The following is a 21857-nucleotide window of genomic DNA, read 5'->3' on the forward strand; positions in this document are numbered from 1 at the left end:
ATTTTCAAAATCTTTTTCTTATTTTTATTTCATATTTTCCAAAATCTTTACTAACAATTAATGTGATTGATTCAAAATTTTAAGTTATTACTTACCTAGTAAGAAAGGTTCTGTTCGGTAGTTCGGGTATCGGACGGTTCAGGTTGATGCTTCGATTGATGAGAGGGGGATCGCCTGGTTCCGGGTTGCTGGGTTGGAGAGGGTGCCGACGACTTCCCGAGCACTTCGTGTGGAGAGAAAAAAGGGGGGGTGTCACCTGCAAAGACACTCCGACGCTCTAGTCAGTAGAGTGTGCAGGCGAAAAAGGGGAAATGATGTGTGACGTACCTTGGGAGAAGGGTAGGTCCTTCCCCATTTATACCGTGTCAAAGGTGGGCCCTGCAAGGATAGGCCCACCTTCTTCGAGACCTCCCCTGCACAGCTGTAGCGAAGCTGTCAGGGACGCGTGTCCGGGTTAGCGGACGGGTGCCTTGTTCCTAACCGTTCGGGTCGGGTTGTGCCCGGGTTGGGCCGGCCCACATTCAGTTTGGGCCAGGCCGTAACAGTGCCCCCAACGCGCTAGCAACGACCGTGAGGGTCGTTGGTGGTGTGTTCTCTCCTTTCGTGCGTTGTCGCCAGGTCGGCCGTCTGTGGAGGGGACGTGACTCTTGCGCGCGTGTCTGTTCGTTGCTGGAATGGCCGCTTGTTGCCTCGTTCTTCGCGTGGAGCATTAAATGCTCATAATGGGTTGGAAAACCCTGTATGCAAAGACCATTTTGCCCCCAGGCCTTTCGCGCTTCTTGAGTGGCAGTTTTAAACAGTTTTACCTTAGTTTTTCCTCTCCCAGTCTTGCTCCTCCTATCTCTCTCTTCTTCACTCCCAAAGGTCCCAAAGCTTCGTTCTAGCATCCTTGCGCATCTTCCCTGTTTCCTTCCCAGTTTTTGCAACCAATCTAGGTAAGCATTAATCCCTTCTCTTTTCTGCTTCGTTGTTTCATATTCTCATTGGTGTCTTTCTTGTGCGTTTGTTGTCTGTATTTGCTTCTTGTTCTTGCTGTCTGTTTGGTTCTTGCGTGGTAGATGACCTTTTAGTGTCAAGTAGGTGCTGTTAGGGGGTTACCATTCCAGGATGTCTGCTTTCTTGACTTGGATTTTGCTTTAGCCATACTTGATTTTAGTTTTTGAGTGGGTTGAGTATAGTTTCTGAGTTTTTCCGAGCTCCCGACCTGTTAGACTAACCGAGTGGTAACCCCACTGTAGGTATACCTCGCATCGTCTCACGAACTTCCACCTCCGCTCCGAGCTATGACCCGTACGCTTGGGTTGTTTCCGACTTAAAGGATTCTCCAAACCAGATGGCAGAGGAGGAGCTGATGGAGTTCCGACAAGGCGAATATCTCTGCGGAGGGACAGACGAGGAGGCTAATTATGACGTCTTCGTCCCTGCCCCTAGCGAGCGGTTATACGAAATTAACTTCCACTTCCCTCGGGTTGCCGACTGGATCTGGTTTTATAAGGCCATGTTCACCCAAATGGGAGTTCGCATCCCGTTTTCCTCATTTCAAATGGCGCTTCTTAACCGGATATCCGTTGCGCCGTCACAGCTACACCCGAACAGCTGGGCTTCCATTCGTTGTTTTGAGATGGTATGCGAGTATTTGGAGTTACCGGTGTCTGTTAATGTCTTTTTATTTTTCTTCAACCTCACAAATCCTTCTAAGGAGGGGAAAGCGAGGAAGGGGTTCATGTCCTTCCGATCTGCCCAGGGGCGGAGGATCTTTGGCTTGTTCGAGGACTCATATCATGGGTTAAAGGATAAGTATTTTAAGGTGCGTCCAGTCAAGGGTCGCCACCCCTTTTGGTTGTCATTAGAGGGGGAACGGCTTATCCCGACGTATTGGAGTTTTGGAGCTGGGTCTAACACCTTCATTAAGGTGACTTATAAGGAAATGTTGGCCACGGACAAGAGAATTGCCGACGTGTTGTGGGCCGTTTTCGGAAAGAACCATGTAAACCCCCATCTCCTTATGGGTGAATGGGAGGTCGCTAGGAATTATATTTGTGAGCTGCTTTGTCTTGTGTTTTTTGCATTGTTATCGCTTTATTTGGTTTTATCGGCTTCACGACTAACATGCTTGTTTGTCCGTTGCAATGGAGATGTCGGCTTCAGTAACAGGGCTCGAGGTTTTGTATAAGACCTTCTTGGAGGACAGCGATGAGGAGAAGGCCGACGAGAAGGTTGCCGGGAAGTTGGAGGACCTTTCTCTGGAGAAGAAAGATCAGTCGGTGCCTTCCCCTCGTGACGCCGAAATGTCTGACAAGAATCCTATCGACGTGCATGCCTCCCCTATTCACGAGGAGACGGCCGGCGTTGGGCATTCCTCCTCCCGACAAGAGAGTCCCGACTTAAAGCTCATCCCTACTCCCAAAAGGCAGAGGGCATCCTCTAGCCCTGAGGGGACTCTTACTGTGATGGAGAGAAACTTCGATGCTGGGGCTTTCATCGACTCCCAACTGATCCCCGGCACAGAGGATCACTTCCTCGGTACCGAGCTGACGAGCCAGGTGAGGTGGATGTATCGCACGCTGCTTCGTGGAGCTGTAATAGCTCAGAAGGCCGAGTTCGAGTTGTCGGGGATGCAGTCACTACGAAGAAAACTTGAGTCTGCTGCCACGGCCAACAACGAATTCAAAGTTCAAGTTGAATTGCTTCAAGGGAAGCTGTCTGAAGAGGGGGAGAAACTCAAGATTGCCGAGGAGAAAGCCATGTATGCCGAGGAGAAAATGAGAGCCTCCGACGAGACCGTGTCCCGTTTAACTGAGCGGGAGATGACTCTGGAGAGTCAGCTGACGCCGCGCAAGGTTGGGTGGTGGCCTTGGAGAAAGAGCGTGATGAGGCCATCCCGCTAGCTAAGGCTGCTCAGGCTGAGGTTGAAGAGCTCAAGAAGAAACACAAGGCGACTAGGGAGCAGGGGAAGAACGCGATCTTCATGACTGAGGAGGCCCTTAAGGCCCAGGTGAAGATCGTGGCTCCCGATTTCGACACATCAGCGATCGGAGTATTCAAGACGATCAAAGATGGTAAAATTGTTGAGATGCCGAGGAAATGAGCCCTTGTGCCTTTATGTTTTTATATGGCTTTACGGTTTTTGTTGCAAAACACTGTAGAACTTACTCTGTTATACATTAATAGTCGCTAGGTCGGCTTCTGATTATCGCCTTTATCTGCTTATTTAATAGCATTTTGTTTTATTACCGTTTGTCGGTATGGACTTATCGCTTGTGTTCGTTTTGTCGTTATGTCGGTATCTGAGGCGAAACCGAGTCGGCCTATTGTCGGGGCCGTTTGTTGTGTCTCGGATTTGTTTGGCTCCCGGGGTGATCAGTCCCGGGTTGCCGTGTTGTTGTCCCGTTTACCATGCGTTGAAAAATATCACGTTTGTGGGACAAATGTTGGGGAATAGCAAATGGAAGAATTTGGACAAGTAAACATTAATCATCAGTTAAACAGGTATATAGCCATGGTAGGCACTTAACAAAGGTAAATCAGAGCTTGTTAAAAGTAAATCATTGAGCTCGTCAGGCCGCTTGGCCGGTGTACTTGCGCTATGAATAAAATCTCCTCAAGTTACCTGCGTTCCATGTCCTTGGGATTTCTTTGCCGTTGAGTTTCTCCAATTTGTAGGCGCCTTTGCCGAGCACTTCCTTGACTCTGTAGGGACCTTCCCAGTTTGCCGCCAGCTTCCCTTCCCCCGGGGTCGGTAGCCCAATGTCGTTGCGTCGCAAGACAAGGTCATTCTCCTCGAATTCCCTCTTGAGCACCCTGGTGTTGTAGCACAGGGCCATTCTTTGTTTCAGCACTACTTCCGACAAGTGGGCCATCTCCCTGGCCTCATTCAGCAGGTCCTTCTCCACTGCTTCTTCTACTCCTTTCAGGAGTATCCGTGGACTCAGCTCACCGATCTCCACGGGTATTACCGCGTCAACCCCGTACGTTAGATGGAAGGGGGTTTTTCCCGTGGAGCTTTGCTCGGTAGTACGGTAGGACCAGAGAACTGAGGCGAGTTCGTCGGCCCATGCACCTTTTTTGCTATCCAACTGCTTCTTGAGGCCCAGCAAGATGATCTTATTTGCGGACTTCACTTGCCCGTTTATCTGGGGGTGTTCTACCGAGGAGAACTTCTGTTTTACACCCAGGTTGGCGAGGAATTCCACGAACTTCCTGTCCGTGAATTGTGTCCCATTGTCAGAGATGACGTTTTCCAGGATGCCGAAGCGGGTTATCACCTGCCTCCACATGAACTTTCTACAATTGGATGAGGATATGCTGGCTAGCGGTTTAGCCTCTATCCATTTGGTGTAGTAGTCAATGGCGACTATTAGATATTTGACCTGCCCCGGACCAACCGGGAAGGGTCCCAGGAGGTCGATTCCCCATTGTGCAAAAGGTCGTGAGGACGTCAGTAAGCTCAGCTCGAAAGCCGGTGCTCTATGGAAGTTAGCGTTCTCTTGACACTTTGCGCATTTTCTCACGAATTCTTGGGAGTCTCTCATCATTAACGGCCAGTAATATCCAGCTCGGATGAGCTTCCTCGCTAGGGCTTTGCCCCCGATATAATGGCCGCAGCACCCCTCGTGGACTTCCATGAGCACGTAGTCCGTCTGGTCAGGATGTAGGCACTTCAGTAAAGGTTGGCTCAGTCCCTTTTTGAACAGTTGGTCTTGTATGACCGTGTATTTGGTTGCATCCCTTCTTAACGCTTTAGCTTCCTTCTCGCCTCTAGGGAGTTTTCCGTTTTGCAAGAAGTCGGTGATGGGGTCCATCCAGGAGAGGTTTATCTTGGTCAGGTGGAGGGCGACTGTTGGTTCCCTCGTGATGCCTTGGATGAGGGAGCGGTTGCCGGTTCCAGGTTTCGTGCTTGCTAGCTTGGACAGGAGGTCTGCTCTCGTGTTCCTTTCCCTTGGAATGTGTTGGACCGTGACCTACACAAACTGTTTGCTCAATTCTTTAACTCTCTCCAAGTACTTTTGCAATAGCGAGTCCCTAGCCTGGTAGCTTCCATTCACTTGCGACGTGACGATCTGTGAGTCGCTGCTTACCTCTAGCCTTGTAGCCCCGACTTCCCGGGCTAAGGTCAAACCGCCTAGGAGGGCTTCATATTCTGCTTGGTTGTTCGATACGGGAAACTCGAACTTAACCGATTGTTCGTATATGACCCCCGTTGGGCTTTCTAAGATGATTTCAGCACCTCCGGACGTCTGGTTGGAGGCTCCGTCTACAGGAAGCTTCCACCGTGTGTCCGTGTTCTCTGTTGGGTCACTGGTTACTTCCACGAAGAAATCTGCCATTGCTTGCGCCTTAATCGCATGTCGGGGCTCATATCGCAAATCGTATTGGGAGAGTTCAATAGCCCAAGTCATCATCCTTCCTGCCAAATCAGGTTTTTGGAGTACTTAACGAATTGCTTGGTTTGTTCTTACGACAATATGGTAGCCCTGGAAGTATTGTCTTAGTCTACGGGAGGAGGTCAGGAGTGCCAGCGCCAGTTTCTCTAGTTTACTATACCTCAGTTCTGCTCCTTGCAGCGCTCTACTCACAAAGTAAATTGGTTGCTGAGTCCTCCCTTCTTCCCGCACTAGTACCGCTGCGAGTGCTTCTTCCGTTATGGCCAGGTACAGGTATAGTGGTTCTCCGGCCTTGAGCTTCCCGAGTATCGGGGGTGTTTCCAGGATTTCTTTGAAGTGGTTGAACGCTTCCTCGCACGCGGGGGTCCACTCAAATGCTATTCCCTTTTTCATCAGATTGAAGAAGGGCAGGGCCTTTGCTACCGATGCGCCGAGGAAGCAGGACAGCGCGGTGAGTCTCCCTGCCAACCGTTGGACGTCTTTCACACAACCCGGGCTCTTCATCTGGAGTGTCGCTTGGCATTTTTCAGGGTTGGCTTCCACCCCCCTTTGGGTTATCATGAATCCAAGGAACTTCCCGGCCTCCATGGCAAAGGCGCACTTGAGGGGGTTGAGCCTCATGCTGTGTTGTCAGAGTGATGCGAATACCTTCCCCAAGTCGCTTAGGAGGTCATCAGGTCGGGTCATCTTTGCGAGGATATCGTCTATATAGACTTCCACTGTCTTGCCTATGAGATTGCTGAATATCTTGTTCATCAGCCTTTGGTATGTGGCCCCCGCATTTTTCAGGCTGAAAGGCATCACCTTGTAGCAATAGATTCCTCTCGGCATTATGAACGTTGTTTTGTCTTCGTCAGGTCAGTGTATCAGTATCTGATTGTAGTCGGAGTAAGCGTCCATAAAGCTCAGATATCGGTATCCCACCGCCGCGTCGACGAGTGCATCAATATTGGGAAGGGGGTAGCAATCCTTGGGACATGCTTTATTGAGATCGGAATAATCCACACACATTCTCCATCTCCCATTGTGCTTTTTTACTAGGACTACATTCGATAGCCAGGTCGAGTAGTCTAGTTCTCGGATAAACCCTGCTTCCAGGAGGCTGGCCGTCTGCCTGGCCACCTCCTCTGCTCTTTTCTGTGACATCTTCCTTCTCCTTTGAGCCACTGGTCGGGCTTCCGGTTTGACGGCCAGGTGGTGTGACATGAGCTGGGGGTCTATCCCCGGCATGTCGGCTAGAGTCCACGCAAACAAGTCGCCGTTGGCCCTGATCATTTCCATCAAAGGCTCTTTCAGCTCGTGTGGGAGGTTTCTGTTCACGAAGGTGAACTTCTCCTCCGTATCCCCGACCCTGAACTTCTCCAGGTCCCCCTCTGGTTCGGGTCTGGGTTTCTCATCGACTCTAGCGTCTAGGTCGGCGAGAAACACTCCTGACGCATCTTTAGATTTTTTTCTTAAGGAGAGGCTGGCGTTGTCGCAAGCGACTGCCGTTTCCAATCTCCTTTAATGGCTCCTATGGAACCGTCATCAGCGACAAATTTCATCATGAGCAGTTTCGTGCTGATCGCCGCACCGAGATCGTTAATAGTTTTCCTTCCTAGGATGATGTTGTATGCTATGGAGTCCCGTAGAACTACGAACTCGGCCATTATCGATCTTCGCCCCTGTCCTTGTCCCACAGAGATCGGCAGGGAGATAATCCCGTCCGGTTTGATGAAGTAGTCGCCTAACCCTACCACACCGTGCTGGTGGGTCGCCAAGTCGGCGTCGCGCAATCCTAAGGCATCGAATACGTTGCGAAACATAATATTCGAGTCTGCCCCGTATCAACAAGGATTCGTTTGACGAGACCAGTCCCCACCCTGGCCGTGATGACCATGGGAGGCTTTCCGGGACCTCGTCGAACCATTGGTCCTCCGGGTCGAAGGAGATTGATGGAAGTCTTTTGGAGCTTTTCGCCAATGAAGAGGAGACCGCCAGGATTTTGGCATCTTTCTTGTGCGCCGATTTTGACTTTGGGGCCGTGTTTCTTGCAGTTACTACATTCACCACGGTAAGACCGTGGTCCTCGTCCTCCGGTTCCTATTGTCGCTTCACCGTTCAGGCTTTATCTTCCCCATCGTGGTCGCGGTTTCGTCTCCTCGGCTCCTTGATAAGGTGGGAGAGATCGGCTAGCTTTTCATCCCTGATCGCTTGTTCCAGGGTGTCCTTCAGGTCGAAGCAGTCCTGCATCTTGTGCCCATAGCCTTTGTGGTAGTCACAATAAAGGCTCTTGTTCCCGCCTGTTCGCTCCTTCAAAGGTCGGGGTTTCGACAAAATTTCCTTCTCGGCTATCTGTTGGTAAACTTCCGTAATCGGTGCGGTTAGGGGAGTGTAATTAGTGAACCTCCCGACACAAGGGAAAGGCCTGGGAGTTTTACTCAGACCACCGTCCCTGGCGTGTTCCTTTTATCTTTCTTCGCTCCCGTGGTGTCGGTTTTGATTGTAGGAGGGTTGCCGTTTATTGGTAGCCACGACCTGACTGACTTCTTCGTCATTGATGTACTCTCTGGCTACGCATTGACGCATTGGATCTCCTGCATTGTCCACACCGGTTTTGTCGTGAGGTGCTTACTGAAGTCTTCGTTTAGGAGACCGTTCGTTAGGCATAGGCTGGTAACTGAATCGGTCAGTCCATCGATCTCTAGGCACTCGTCGTTGAAATGATCCAGATATTTTCTTGTCAGTTCTCCGGACCTCTGCGTCACTCCAAGCAGGTTGATTGGGTGCTTTGCCTTGATTATCCTGATAGTGAATTGGGCTAAGAAGGCGTGGCTTATATCCAAGAACTTGGCCACCGAGCCCTACGGGAGGCTATTAAACCACCGTATCGCAGGTCCCGCGAGGGTGACCAGGAAAGCGCGACACCTTACCTCGTCCCCTACCCCCTCCAGGTTCATCCTGGCCTCGAAAGTCGTAAGGTGCTCCTGTGGGTCTTGGGTTCCATCGTACCTCATGTCTGTTGGCTTGTCAAAGTGCTTTGGCAGCCGGACTTCGAGGATGGAGCGATGAAAAGGGGTCGCGCCTACTATGACTGGTCCGCGTGTTTGCCGTGTTCTCCCTTCGTTGTCTTCCCGACGACCATCTTCTCGGTCACGATCAGCGGCGGCGTGATCTGTGGCACACCGTCTCCTGTTCCTGACATATATGAGGGGGTCGTGGCGCCTCCTTATACGTGCTTCCTCCCTGGGGCTCTCAGGTTCGGACCTTGGGCTAGCTGCGCGTCAGGAGCGGCTTCTCGGGGGAGAGCGGGAGTCGCCTGACTCGGGTGTTTGCTGGCGATGCTCCCGAGCTTCCAGTCGATGTTCTAGGTCCTGCATTCTGTGACGTAGTTCCTGCATTATCCTGGTGCTATTGTCGCCGGTTCCCCCAAAGGGGCGTCTTTCAAAGGATCGTGTGGTTCGTCGAGGAGGGGATCTTGTGCGCTCCTCCGAGGATGCTACGACGGGTTTCCCTCTCTGCCCGGCTTCTCGCCCTGCTCCTCCAGGGCCTTGTACTACTTCCATTCAGGCGGTCCCCACAGACGGCGCCAATGTTCGGTTGTTCGGGTACCGGACGGTTCAGGTTGATGTTTCGATTGATGAGAGGGGGATCGCCTGGTTCCAGGCCACTGGGTTGGAGAGGGTGCAGACAACTTTCCGAGCACTTCGTGTGGAGAGAAAAGGGGGGTGACACTCCGACGCTCTAGTCATTTGAGTGTGCAGGCGAAAAAGGGGAAATGATGTGTGACGTACCTTGGGGGAAGGGTAGGTCCTTCCCCATTTATACTGTGTCAGAGGTGGGCCCTGCAAGGATAGGCCCACCTTCTTCGAGACCTCCCCTGCACAGCTGTAGCGAAGCTGTCAGGGACGCGTGTCCGGGTCGGCGGACGGGTGCCTTGTTCCTAACCGTTCGGGTCGGGTTGTGCCCGGGTCGGGCCGGCCCACATTCAGTTTGGGCCAGGCCGTAACAATTTTGCAGCATTATGTGTTTCTTCTTCTTTTTTTTGATTTTTTTTTGTTTTTATTCTTGTTAAGAGAGTAAAACAAGAAGAAAATTAAGAAGGTAAAATAAATAAAAAAAGATGAATAAGAAAAAAAAGGAGAAAAAGATTGTGATGATGATAAAAAAAAGAAGCACTAGAATATGAGAAGGGGGAAAAGGAAGAGTTTTGAATTATGCAGAACTTATCAGAATAAAAATACATCCAAAAATTCTTAAAATACACCCAAATATCTTCGTGTACACCCAAATTTGCTGCAAATATAGAAAAATATTTTCTCTAATGCTGCGCTTTTTTTTCTTATTTCTTTCTTTCTTTTAGTTAAATGAATGTAAGTTCATCATCTTTCAAGTAATTTTGCAGCATTAGGTGTTTCTTCTTCTTCTTTGTTTGATTTTTTTGTTTTTATTCTCGTTAAGAGAGTAAAATAAGAAGAAACTTGAGAAGGTAATATAAAAAAAGATTAATAAGAAAAAAAAGAAGAAAATGGTGATGATGATAAAAAAAGGAAAAAACAGTAGAAAATGAAAAGGAGAAAGATGAAGAGTTTTGAATTATGCAAAACTTATCAGAATAAAAATACACCAAAAAATTCTTAAAATACACCTAAATATCTTCGTGTTACCCCCAAATATCTTCGTACTATGCCCAAATTTGCTGCAGAAAATGCTATATTTTTTCTTCTAAATTGAACTACACCTTAGTCTTGGATTCAAAACAATAATCAATTTCGTTATGGTTCAATTGACAATCTGAACCTGAATTATTTATTATTTTCAACAAACGAGATAACTGATGATGAAGGAGAAAGAGAACACGAAAAGAGGAGAAGAAATTTCAATGAAAAAAGAAGGAGAAAGAAAAGGAGGAGGAAGATGTGATGTTGATGACGATGATAACGAGAGAGAAAAATTACGAAAAAGAAGAAGAAGAAGAAGAAGGAGAAGAAGAAAAAGAGAAGGTACGGAGAAAGAAGAAGAAGAAGAAAAAAATCACAGAGAAAAACGTAAAAAATGCGTAAATATAAATGACTTGTATGACTCATATGAGAAAACATTTTTTATATGGAGAATAACTTAAAATGAATATTGTTTTTCCTTCCAGACTGAAGGGGTGTTATAAGATCTAACACTCAACACAGAATAATAATCAAAGTCCTGGTGGGGAGTTGACGCCAAAATGAGAAATATTGCGTGTTTACTTATTGACAGATATCTCTATATTTTAGATGGACTATAAGTCTATAACACATAGAGCTACAAGGAAATGAATATCTTCGTTTTAAAAATGCTATTTGTACATTAGAAATTAACCATTAAATCAAATATTATAGGAAGAATTTTACATGTGCCAATGTACTTTACTAGTATATTGGTGTATAATGAATCTGCACTATTAAAATAATAATTTTAAAATATGAATGTATGAAATTTTTTTATGGAACTTCTCCTTATGATGGAGAGGATCGTAAAGTGTGTACCAAATTTTATGTTAATCGAAGTATAATTGTATGAAGAATTAAAGATTACACCTGCTGCTCCTTGGCGCAGGCTTCCCGTATTAGTGGCTTGGTGGCTGCTTCCTTAGGTGGTTTACTTTTGTTTTGGTTTGGCTAGTTTCCTTTTTGTAGGGATAATGGACCTTTTTGTCCCATAGTTGTTGCTTATATTAATTTGAGAGTAATTGATCATTTTTTGGTGTATTATTTTTGTATAGTTTTTGGCCAGCATTATACTATTGGGTTAAAAATGGTAGAGGCATAATTGTTAAATTTTGTATCATTTTTTATTTATTATTTGGTTCATAATTTAGCACTAACCCTTATACATGTACTAACATAAAGTAGGGAGATTGCGGTGCAGTTTGGATAAGTTTTGGATCGGTTTTGAGTAAAAAAATTATCCAATTCAAACACTAATTTTATTTGTGGTGTGAATTGGATTGGATGAGTTTTTTTAAAAAAAATCATATCCGATTCGATCCAATTTCAAGCGGTTTGGATGTGATTGGATTTGAGGTTTTGTAAGGTAAAAAAATGAAATATATATAACAAGTTTCAACATTAAATTTTAAATAACTAACAATGACATAACAAGTCTCAAAAATATCTTAAATAATCAACGATAACATAACAATAGAAATAAAATTATAAGTCAGTTATAATAAAATAAATAATTCACATGGCAAACATAAAAAATTTATTAAATAATAAGAATACATGAATAATATAAAAATATATAATAAGTTGAACATGTTAAAGTATAATTGTAAATATAAAAATAAAACAGTAATATTATAGCACATTGTACAGTTTGGGCTGGATTGGATCCGTTATGGAGTTCGATCCAAAATTCGATCCAATCCAATTGTTTGCAAAAAATATAATCCAATCAAATCTAAATTAGTGCGTTTTAATCGGTTTTTATTGGATGAGCAGTTTAATATGAATTGATCTGGATTTGAACACCTCTGTAAATAACGGTACCGCAGTCTCCCTTATTCACAAAGTACTGTTTTAGTCCTCTAAATTTGGGACAAATCTTAATTTGATCTCTAACATTTCAAACACTATTTTTATTCGAAAAAGTTTTAAACAGGTGCAATGTAGTGTTACCATTAAATTTGCCACTAATAATTAAGCGAATGAGTTATGTGAACGTTAATAAAATTACTAATTAATTCATATCTTCTTCCATGTGTTAAAAAAATATAAACAAAATTCTAATAAAAAATAATACCCAAGGTGGCAGGCACATACCTAGAGGGGGTGAATAGTGGTTTCTACCACTCCCCAAATTTTAAGGAACTTAAATTTATATATAGATATGTGGTCAAAGAAAAATAAAATTGTTTAATTTAGTAGTTTTATATGTATTATTTATTATTATCTAATAGATTTATATCTCAGTTGTTAAAGTCGCTTAAATTTTTTACTTAAGCAATCTAATATAATAGCTTCAAGTCTTTGTCAAATTAGTTTTTATATAATTATGCCTATATCCAACTTTAAAAAAAATTGTTTGTTTTTTAAGATTAATATATTTAACTATTAATGATGTAGTACTCATAATCAACTATACGAATACCATGACACAAGTACATCAATTTTTGTTCGATTGAATTTAATTGTTAATTTAGATTATATTTATCTAAACCTAAAATAAGAAATTTTGAATTTAGAAAATTTTAGAATTTTAAATAAGTTGAATAAAATTATATGACATGAAAAAATAAGAATACACCAATATAATAGTGTTGAGGAACATTATATTAACATAAGAAGCGATGTTGTACATGTGTTGAATAAATTTAAAATTTAGAATTGTAAAATTTGTTTTTTTAAAAAATTTTAAACGTTATTTATTTTGAATCATATATTTAAATAATCTGTACGAGTAGAATAATATAAAAATTGTGGTTAAATCATTAAAAAAATAAATATATTTTTTTCATTATTAAAAACAAATCGTGAATATGAACTAAAGATTTATAAAGAAAATGAATCTGAGTAAGATTACTAATGTTTTTCTAATAACATTTAGAGATGGGAAAAGTATAATTTAAACTTCTCCAAATTTGATAAAAATTTAAAAACGTATAAGTTTCATTTTTTACATCTTAATTTTAACCAAATAATGTTTTATTTCGATCGAATATAACGATGACAAACTAATTTTAGTATTCTGAATCATTGAAATTAAATAATCTTTATCTGTCTTTAGTAAAAATAAAAACTAATCCGATTATCTCTTAATACTCTTCTTTAGTACTTTTCTTATATTTAAGTATAACTTTGTAATAAAATTAATGTTATAAAAATTAAGAATAATAAATAAAATATATACTAATTTTAAAAATAATAAAAAATATATAAAGTCAAATAAAAATTCAAAGAAAGACACCTTTATTTGCTGATGCATACTCCCTTGCCCTTTTATCGAAGTACACGTTTAGGCATCAAGTTCCAAGTATGCGATAACTAGGGTAGAGGTATGGTTGTTTCATGTCACTATCCAAAGTCATCACACTAGCCATCGCCGACTTCTGTCTAAGTAGATTTCTAACCTGCTTGTGTACCAAGTACTTGAAGCCGAAGATTCGCGATGAACCAATGATGACTCTTTAAAATAAACGGAGTTATGTGTGGACATGGTTCATCCACGCAATCTGGGATATGGATGATGTCTCCCTGCCATAACGCCGAAAAAAAGCAATGATTAGCAGGTAATCCTAGATGCAAATCTTTCCGAGAAGATTATGTTAAGCGTTTGATCTGACGTGTCCATCACAGATAGGGGTGCAATGATCATGATATACCAATAGGCACGTCACGCCTTATCGGCCGATAGACTTATGACGAGGGTGTTAGAGTTTGTAGGAGGAAAAGTTGGCGCCATCGAGAGAGATGGATTTCCTCCACAAAGTTGAACTTCGAAAGTGTTGACGTTGGTGATGATCAGTTCCTTTGCACAGTGTGAGTAATCAGTCGTTTAAATTCCTTATTAGAACACGTGCTTAAATAACCAAGGAAAATGAAAATTCAAATTGCAGGGTCTTTTAGGAAGGAAAGGCAATTCCAATAATTTATCTTTTGTGATGATCAGAGCTAGTAGGCCAATGCTACGTGTGAGTGTCTTTTCTAATATCAATCCCTTTGGAGGTATTGATCCTTCATTATATAAGTTGGTTTAGGTGGTGTCTCCTCTCTTCACATCCATCACCATCTTACTATCTCGGTATCACATTTCTTGACAAACACTTTTTACTACTGCGCTTGCTTAGGGGGATAACCATGGATGCTCCGAGGGAATCTCACCGTCCAGCAGAAGAGGATGGGTACGTGTTTCAATTTGTTCGGTTTGCATAAAGTTGAATACGTTATATTAAAGTAACAATTTTTAAAGTTATCATCTTCTCGGTGATATTGGATTTTCATGGAGTCCATATTGGACTAATGACACGTATCTGGTGCAAAGACTTGTGTCGTCCCCTCTAACTCCCTCCTGCAAGCACACCGCTGGGATGCACATACCAGGAACATCAATCTGGAGCTTGTAGCAGACATGGTGAGTTTCTCTCCTCTATGGTCTCTTTCATTTTTTTAGTAGTGGTCTTAATTGACCTTTGACTAGCCGTGGTTTCTTGTGCTATGTTGTGACATAGTCGGCCCATGGAGCTGATAAGGCTGTTCAAAAGGACGATATCGACTCTGATGATGCTCACAATGAGAAGCTCCGCATGATTTTGGCAACGGTAGAGGTTAGTAACTCGGAAAGTTCCTTTATTTTTTTCAGAAATGTTTCATTAGGGTTGGGTTGTAAACTAACTTTCCACTTAACAACCAAGAAAGTATTTGAGACGCATCCCATGTTACCTTTGATACGTCATTTATGTAATCTGGTTCATCTGACATTCAAGTTGCTTTTGTAGATGATCGAGGCTAGGTCAGTGGTCCTTGACGAGCTTCTGGAAGAGATGCAGAAGCCAATAGCTGGCCTGGTTGCTGATGTTAGTCAGGTCCGAAGGATGGTTGAAAGGAAGGCTACAACTAATGGAAGGGACCAAGTTGTGCCATCACATATGCCTAACACAGGAGGGGCTGGTACTGGATTTCGTAATGTTGCAGGCACAGTACAGGCGTCCGTCGGAGCTTGCATTGTACCTTCTACGAGAGTCCAGACTGATTTGAAGATTCAATCGTACACCCATAAGATCAACCCTAGAGATAAAGCCAAGGGTAAGGTCGAAGATGGCCCTGGTCATATGTGGGATGTCATTGTTCCCAACTCACCCGGATACGATGATGATGTCATCATTGACGAGTCAATCTCAACGCCGAGGCCAGTCCCATCAGTGCCTTCTATTTGCTTGCCGATGAGGCCGTTGCTGCATTGGTCATCCGGAACTCCAAAACTGTCCCTTGGCGGTAGCATTGGGAGCCATGTCCCAGTTTGGAACTCCACTGAAAAGGTACGTAGTAAATTATTTGGCATTATACCTTCGTGTATACCTATAAACCAAGGATAGACACAGATATGATAAGACTGATATAGACTTTTTGTAATACTGGGCATGCAGATAATGTAGGCTTTTAATGAGCTACCCAACTCTGACCAGCTTGATTGCACAAGCTTGGTATCTGAACTGTTTTTGTTATCGCTGATGCCGGCTCGAGCTACAAAACATGCAAAGATAGAGCCATTAGAGGGAGTCAAAGTGTGCTCCGATCCCAGCGTGGTCGTTCCCACCCCACCTAACATGTCAGCTCTTCCCAGGACTGATGGCACCACTCCGGTAAGGAGAGCAAGTGGAAAAGAAATCCGGCGCCCTGGCCTAATCTCTAGATCTGACTCCCCTATCTTCCTGATTCCCACGGTAAACCAACTTCACATGGAATCACCTATAAATCGTTTTGATTTTTGCCAAAAAGTGACCTCCTAACTGCTATCCCTAAACCTTGCAGTCGTTCGAGATGGTTTTTGATCCGACTGCTGACATGGACCTCACAACGGAGGAGTGCCGTATCGCTGCATATATATTTGGGAAGACAGATAACTATGGATACGAACTTACTTTGATAGACGGTGTTAATGGATATTTCGTAACAAATTTGTGGTTCATTAATTGCAGCAAATTCATAAGTACTTGCAGCAATACGGCACCAAATACAATGTTTAGTGATGATCATTAATCAGAAACAAATTTCATTAACAAATTTAACATTCACTAGCAAATTCAACTTTCAGCCACAAAAACAAACTACAGTGATGTAATATGAATTACGACAACAAATATCAAAAACAGAAAAATTTGCTGCAACTCACCAAATCAATTACCAGGTTCTCAAACAGCGAGGAGGACCACATCGAAGGCGTCCGTGTGAGTGCGAACGGTGACAACAAATAGAGCGGCGACAAGGATCAGCTCTGGGACCCGATTCTTTCGCCCGCGGCTATGACGACCACGGGAAAGGTGCAATGCCGCGTGCGACACGGTGGCCACACAGTGCGCCCTGCACACGACCAATTGTAAGACCGCGACTCTAAGACCATAAAGGTTTGTTATGACGGCCACAGCTAAAGAGGTGACACCGACAGAAATTGTGCTTCACGGAGACAGTCGCGGGAAAGATATGAGCGACTGAGTTTGGCTTGGGGGTGATTGATTGGCATTACATTAGGGCACATGGTGGAGACGGCAGGCTGATTTCTGGTTTTGGGAGGTTGTTTTACCTTAAAAGGACACTGCTTAACATTTTAACAAAACAAAAAAAATATCACTACCTAGTCCGGGTTCTTTAAACCGGTCCATCACCATTTTTTCTAACAATGTTAAATACCGTCTACTCATCAATAAAATACAAAATTTACCACAGTTTCATTATTATTTAGTAATCCAAGCCCATTTATAATATCTCTTAGGTTGGTAGATAAATAGCCCATCAGCTTTCAGTCGTTAGAGCCAAACCTACTCACGTTAGTTTCTTATTAGCTTCAACCATGAAGCACAAAGTCAGTCTTTTATTTCCATAATTTTACTATATAACTAAGGACAATTTAGGCTTTTTATCCATGACTATATGACAAAGAGTTGACTGCTAACCAGACCGTACTTGCTATATGCCTGTACCAAAAAAGTAATTGGTACATGTGAAAATTTTCCAATATTATATAGTTGTATCTAAATAACTGATTTTTTTGTGTATATGTATCATAATTTCATTTATCAGTACAAGTTACAACTTGCATATTGATATGCAAGTAAGTAACATAATTAAATAAAGAAAAAAAAATTAAGAATTAGTATAATTTATTATTTTTTGCTAATAATTTTAGTTTTTTTTTGAAGAGTAAACAAGCTCAACTAACTAGGTGGATCATACAAGGGACCAAACATAAACGTAAACAACTCCTATATCATCTCCGGTATAGCCATCAACAATATAGGTTATTTGCACCAATCTGTAGAACAACAAAACGACCTAGCAACACAATCTACTACTTCTATAGACTTGTTCTGAAAGATGAACTTGTTCCTACATAGCCAGATATTCCATATAACTGAGAAGAACCCACTAACCATGTTTTCCTAGCGTCTTTTCTCAAGGACAATTATCTCCAACCCTCAAAATGCTCTTTTATGGATCCTGGGAAGCTCCATGCACGACCCACATAACTAATCCACGCGCACCACACCTGCCATGCATACTCATACATAACAAACAGATGCTCTACAGTTTCGATTTCCTTTTTACACATTACACAAATGTTATCAGTTCGTTCAATGATACCCAGTCTACTCAGTCGATCCTTTGTATTAACTCGGCCTACCAGCACAAACCAAGTAAATAACTCTACTCGAGGGGGGCACAAGTCCTTTCCAGATTCCACTTGTGAACTTGTATCTGAGAATTTCTTCTATCACGGTCTGTACCTGCAACACCTGCACAAATGAGTTAGTAGTATAAACGCCTTCCTTATCAAATATCCACACCACTCTATTCTTGTGCGCCTTCTATCAATCTCACATCTTGTAAGATATCTAAAACTTGGTTCAAACTGTCAGCCTCCCATTGGCGAAATTCCCTCCTCCACTAAAAGTTCCAAACCCACTCTATGCCATCTCAAAACCCACAGTCCCCTATCATGAATCCTTTGTTATTTGAAATCAAGTAGAGTCTCGGAAAGGAGTCTTTCAGCTTTTCCCACTGTAGCCATGTATCTTCCCAAAATCTGGTTGATCTGCCATCACCTACTTCCACAGCTAAACCGTCAATCATCTTTTGTCTGACATGTTGTTCTTTGATTTGCAAGTGACAGATATCCTTCCACGGACCTCCTTTTGCTGGTATAGTTTGAGTTAATAATAACTGCCTAGGATTCATATTGTTACATGAGCAGACAACCTTCTTCCACAAAGGACAATCTTTCTTAGAAAACCTCCACCACCGCTTAAACAATAAAGCAGTATTCCGAATCGCCGCATCTCCCACACCCAGCCCTCCTAGTTTTTTCGGTACTTGTGCCAACTCCCACTTTACAAGAGCCAGCCCAGGCGTCCATCATCCTTCCCCCAAAAGAATCTCCTTTGTAGTGAAATTAATTTTTTTTGCTACCGTAGCCGGCATTTTATACAAACTCAAATAGTATATAGGCAGACTATTAATCACTGACTTGATGAGGACCAACTTTCCAGCTTTGCTTAGCACCTTCGCTTTCCACAAACTAAGTTTCTCTGCTACTTTATCTATTACTGGCTTCCATGTTTTAACTAGTCTTGGGTTCGCTCCTAGCTCAATGCCCAGGTACTTCACTGGTAGGCTTGCCGCCTGGCAACCTAATACTGGCACATTCGACCAACCCACTCCTGACTACAATTCACCGGTATCAAACTCGACTTGTCAAAGTTAATACTCAATTTCGACATCACTTCAAAGCATCTCAACAGTCTCTTGTAATTTCTGACGGTCTCCTCCTCCGACGGACAGAACAATATAATGTCATCAGCAAATTGAAGATGTGATAACTCTATATTATCCCTACCGACTAAGAGGGGTGCTATTCTCCTATTCCTTACCGCCTCCCCGATCACATCTACAACCAGCACGAATAGAAAAGGTGATAGCGGATCACCTTGCTGGAGCTCCCTCTCCATCTTAAAAGGTTTTGATGGTGACCCATTAATCATTAGGGAAATAGATGCTGATCTAATGCATTCTGTGGTCCATGCTCTCCATCTTGCACCAAATCCCATCTTTTCTAGCACCGTATCAACAAAGTTTCATTTGACTCTTTCATAGGCTTTTTGGAAGTTCAATTTGATGATTGCTGCCGCCTTCTTCTTCAGTTTTAGCCACTGTACAGTCTCACAAGCTATTAGCGCTCCATCATGTATCTTTTTTCCTTTGACAAATGCAGTCTGTGATTCCCCAACTAATCATGGCATTACCCTCCTCATCCTTCTTGTCAACACTTTAGATATGACCTTGTAGACGCATCCTATAATACTGATTGGCCGCAGATCCTTTATTTCCTTCGCACCTACGAACTTCGGTGCTAGCGCTACCCAAGTAACGTTGGAGTTTGCTGGCAGCCTAGCCGACTCAAAGAAACTCATCACTGCTTTAGTAAATTCTAGTCCAATCTCCTCCCAGGACCTTTTTATGAAGTTCATGTTATACCCATCGTTCCCCAGAGCCTTAGATGAATTGCATTCCCATACTGCATCCTTTGTTTCCTCCTCCGACGGTAACACCTCTAGAGCTTGAGCGTCCTCCAACTCCAACCGATTTACTAGGCCATCCCGAAAAAGCTTATGTTTGGCGAGGCCTCCTGGTGGTATAGGTTTTTGTAGAAGTCTCTGATGGCTATCTTAATTCTTGTATGATTCCTTACTAGCCTTCCATTAAACACTAAAGAGTTAATCCTGTTGTTCCTCCTTCTGGCCGATGCAATATTATGGAAGTATCTAGTGTTCCTGTCCATCTCATTGGCATGCCTAGACCTAGACATTTGCTTCCAGTGTATATCTTGCCTTGTATACCATACCTCACAACATCTTACCAGCGCCTTCCTTCTTGCTTCTATCGTACCGTCATGTACTCCGTTGCTCACCATATCATCCACTTTTTTTATCTCATCCTCAAAATTTTGTATCTTCTCAGGTATGTCCCTAAAGAACTGCTTGTGCCAGCTGCTCAGAGGTTTTGAGAGGGCTTTCATTTTATCTAAAAACTGCATATCTCCCAACCCCCTCCATTCTTCCTTCACCATCCTTAGGAAACCTTCATGTGTGAACCACGAGTCTAAACTGCGGAACGGTCTTGGTCCCTGACCAATTCTTCTATCTTCCACTATCAAAGGGCAGTGATCTGATAAGCCTCTCGGTCCTCCTTTAAGACGGGTGTCTGGGAACGCATCTAACCACTCCAAGTTAACCAGGCATCTGTCAATACGACTGCGGGACTGACATCTGAACCATGTATACTTGCGATCATTTAGCGCCAAGTCGACTAGCTCCATATCGTTAATCCAATCTCTGAAATTTTTAGCAGAAGCTGGTAGGCTGGTAGCCCTTTTTCTTTCCTCTATGTGCACAATTTCATTGAAATCTCCCATGTAACAGCAGGGGATTTGACACAACCCTGCGTTGTAGCTTAATTCCTCCCACATTAAGAGCTTTTCATTTTGCACATGTGGCCCATAAACCATACAAATAGCACAGTAAAAGTTATCTTTAGTCATCACTCCTTCTACACATAACCACCTATCTCCTTTATAGGAATTCAACAATTTAAATACGGAGTCATCCCAAATTAACAGAAGACCTCCTAAGGCACCAACAGAGTTAACACACTCGCAGCTAGCACTATCATTTCCCCAAATCCTAGCTACATCATATCTATTTACCTTCTCTTTTTTTGTTTCTATCAACCCCAAAATATCTAGTCTGAACTTATTTTTGAAGTTTTTTTTATCATATTCAATTTTGCAACACCTCCCAACCCCCTAATATTCCAAGAGCTTAAAATCATTTGTAAATTTTGTTACACACCTGTTTACGTGTTTTTGGCCGACTTCTTCTGATTTTCTCCTTTTGCTTCAATAGTTTTCGTTTCAAAGCTATAGCTTCATTTTGCTCCTGGAGAATGGCCATGATGTCCTCCTCATCACTACATGGTGCTGCTCCTGATTCGACCGCCAATTTCCAAGCCACTTTATTCTCTGCCAGCTCCTCTCTCCAATTCCGGCTTTGGTTGTCTCTGTAGATTGTTGACCCTTCGCGCATAGTGACCTCTGTGCGAGACCTGTCTAGCACAATGTCGTCATGTTCCCCATTTCCTACTCCTTCCCCCAACTCCACCAGCAACATGTCCCCTGCCTTTGACCTCCTGCAAAATAGATCGCCAGAACCCTGCCCTTCTTCCTGGTGGTGAGTGTTTGCTATTTCTGTTCTATCCTCATATTGTATCTGTACTCCAACCGGCTCTGTCTCTCTCAACTCATTCTGTTTTAGATTCATCCTTTTTTGATTAGCTGCTTGATTAACAGATAGCACATTATCCTCCTCATGTTCGTGTTCCTCATGTCGAATTTATTTAGTCTAATAATTTAACAATATATTTTTAATTTATATTTTAAATATTATTAATTAATTACTAACAAAAAAATAAATTTTATTAGTTCTCTAACATTTTTCTCATGCGAATACATTTTCACCAAAATATAGGAACCAAAACCCTCAAAGGCTCCTACTTCTTCTGAGGTTTAATTAGATGTTTGAATTATCATGAAGCAGAGTTTTCTTTTTTAAAAAAATTTAACCTTTTCATAACAAATGCTAATGCTTTGTGAAAAAAAAAGTGCAGCATTTTTTAAAATTTTATTTATTATTAAAAATAAAAAAAACAAAAATTAAAATATTCTAAATTTTAAATTTTAAACTTAAACAAT

This window comes from Arachis ipaensis, chromosome B03 (genome assembly GCF_000816755.2).
Source record: "Arachis ipaensis cultivar K30076 chromosome B03, Araip1.1, whole genome shotgun sequence".
Classification (NCBI taxonomy): Eukaryota; Viridiplantae; Streptophyta; class Magnoliopsida; order Fabales; family Fabaceae; genus Arachis; species Arachis ipaensis.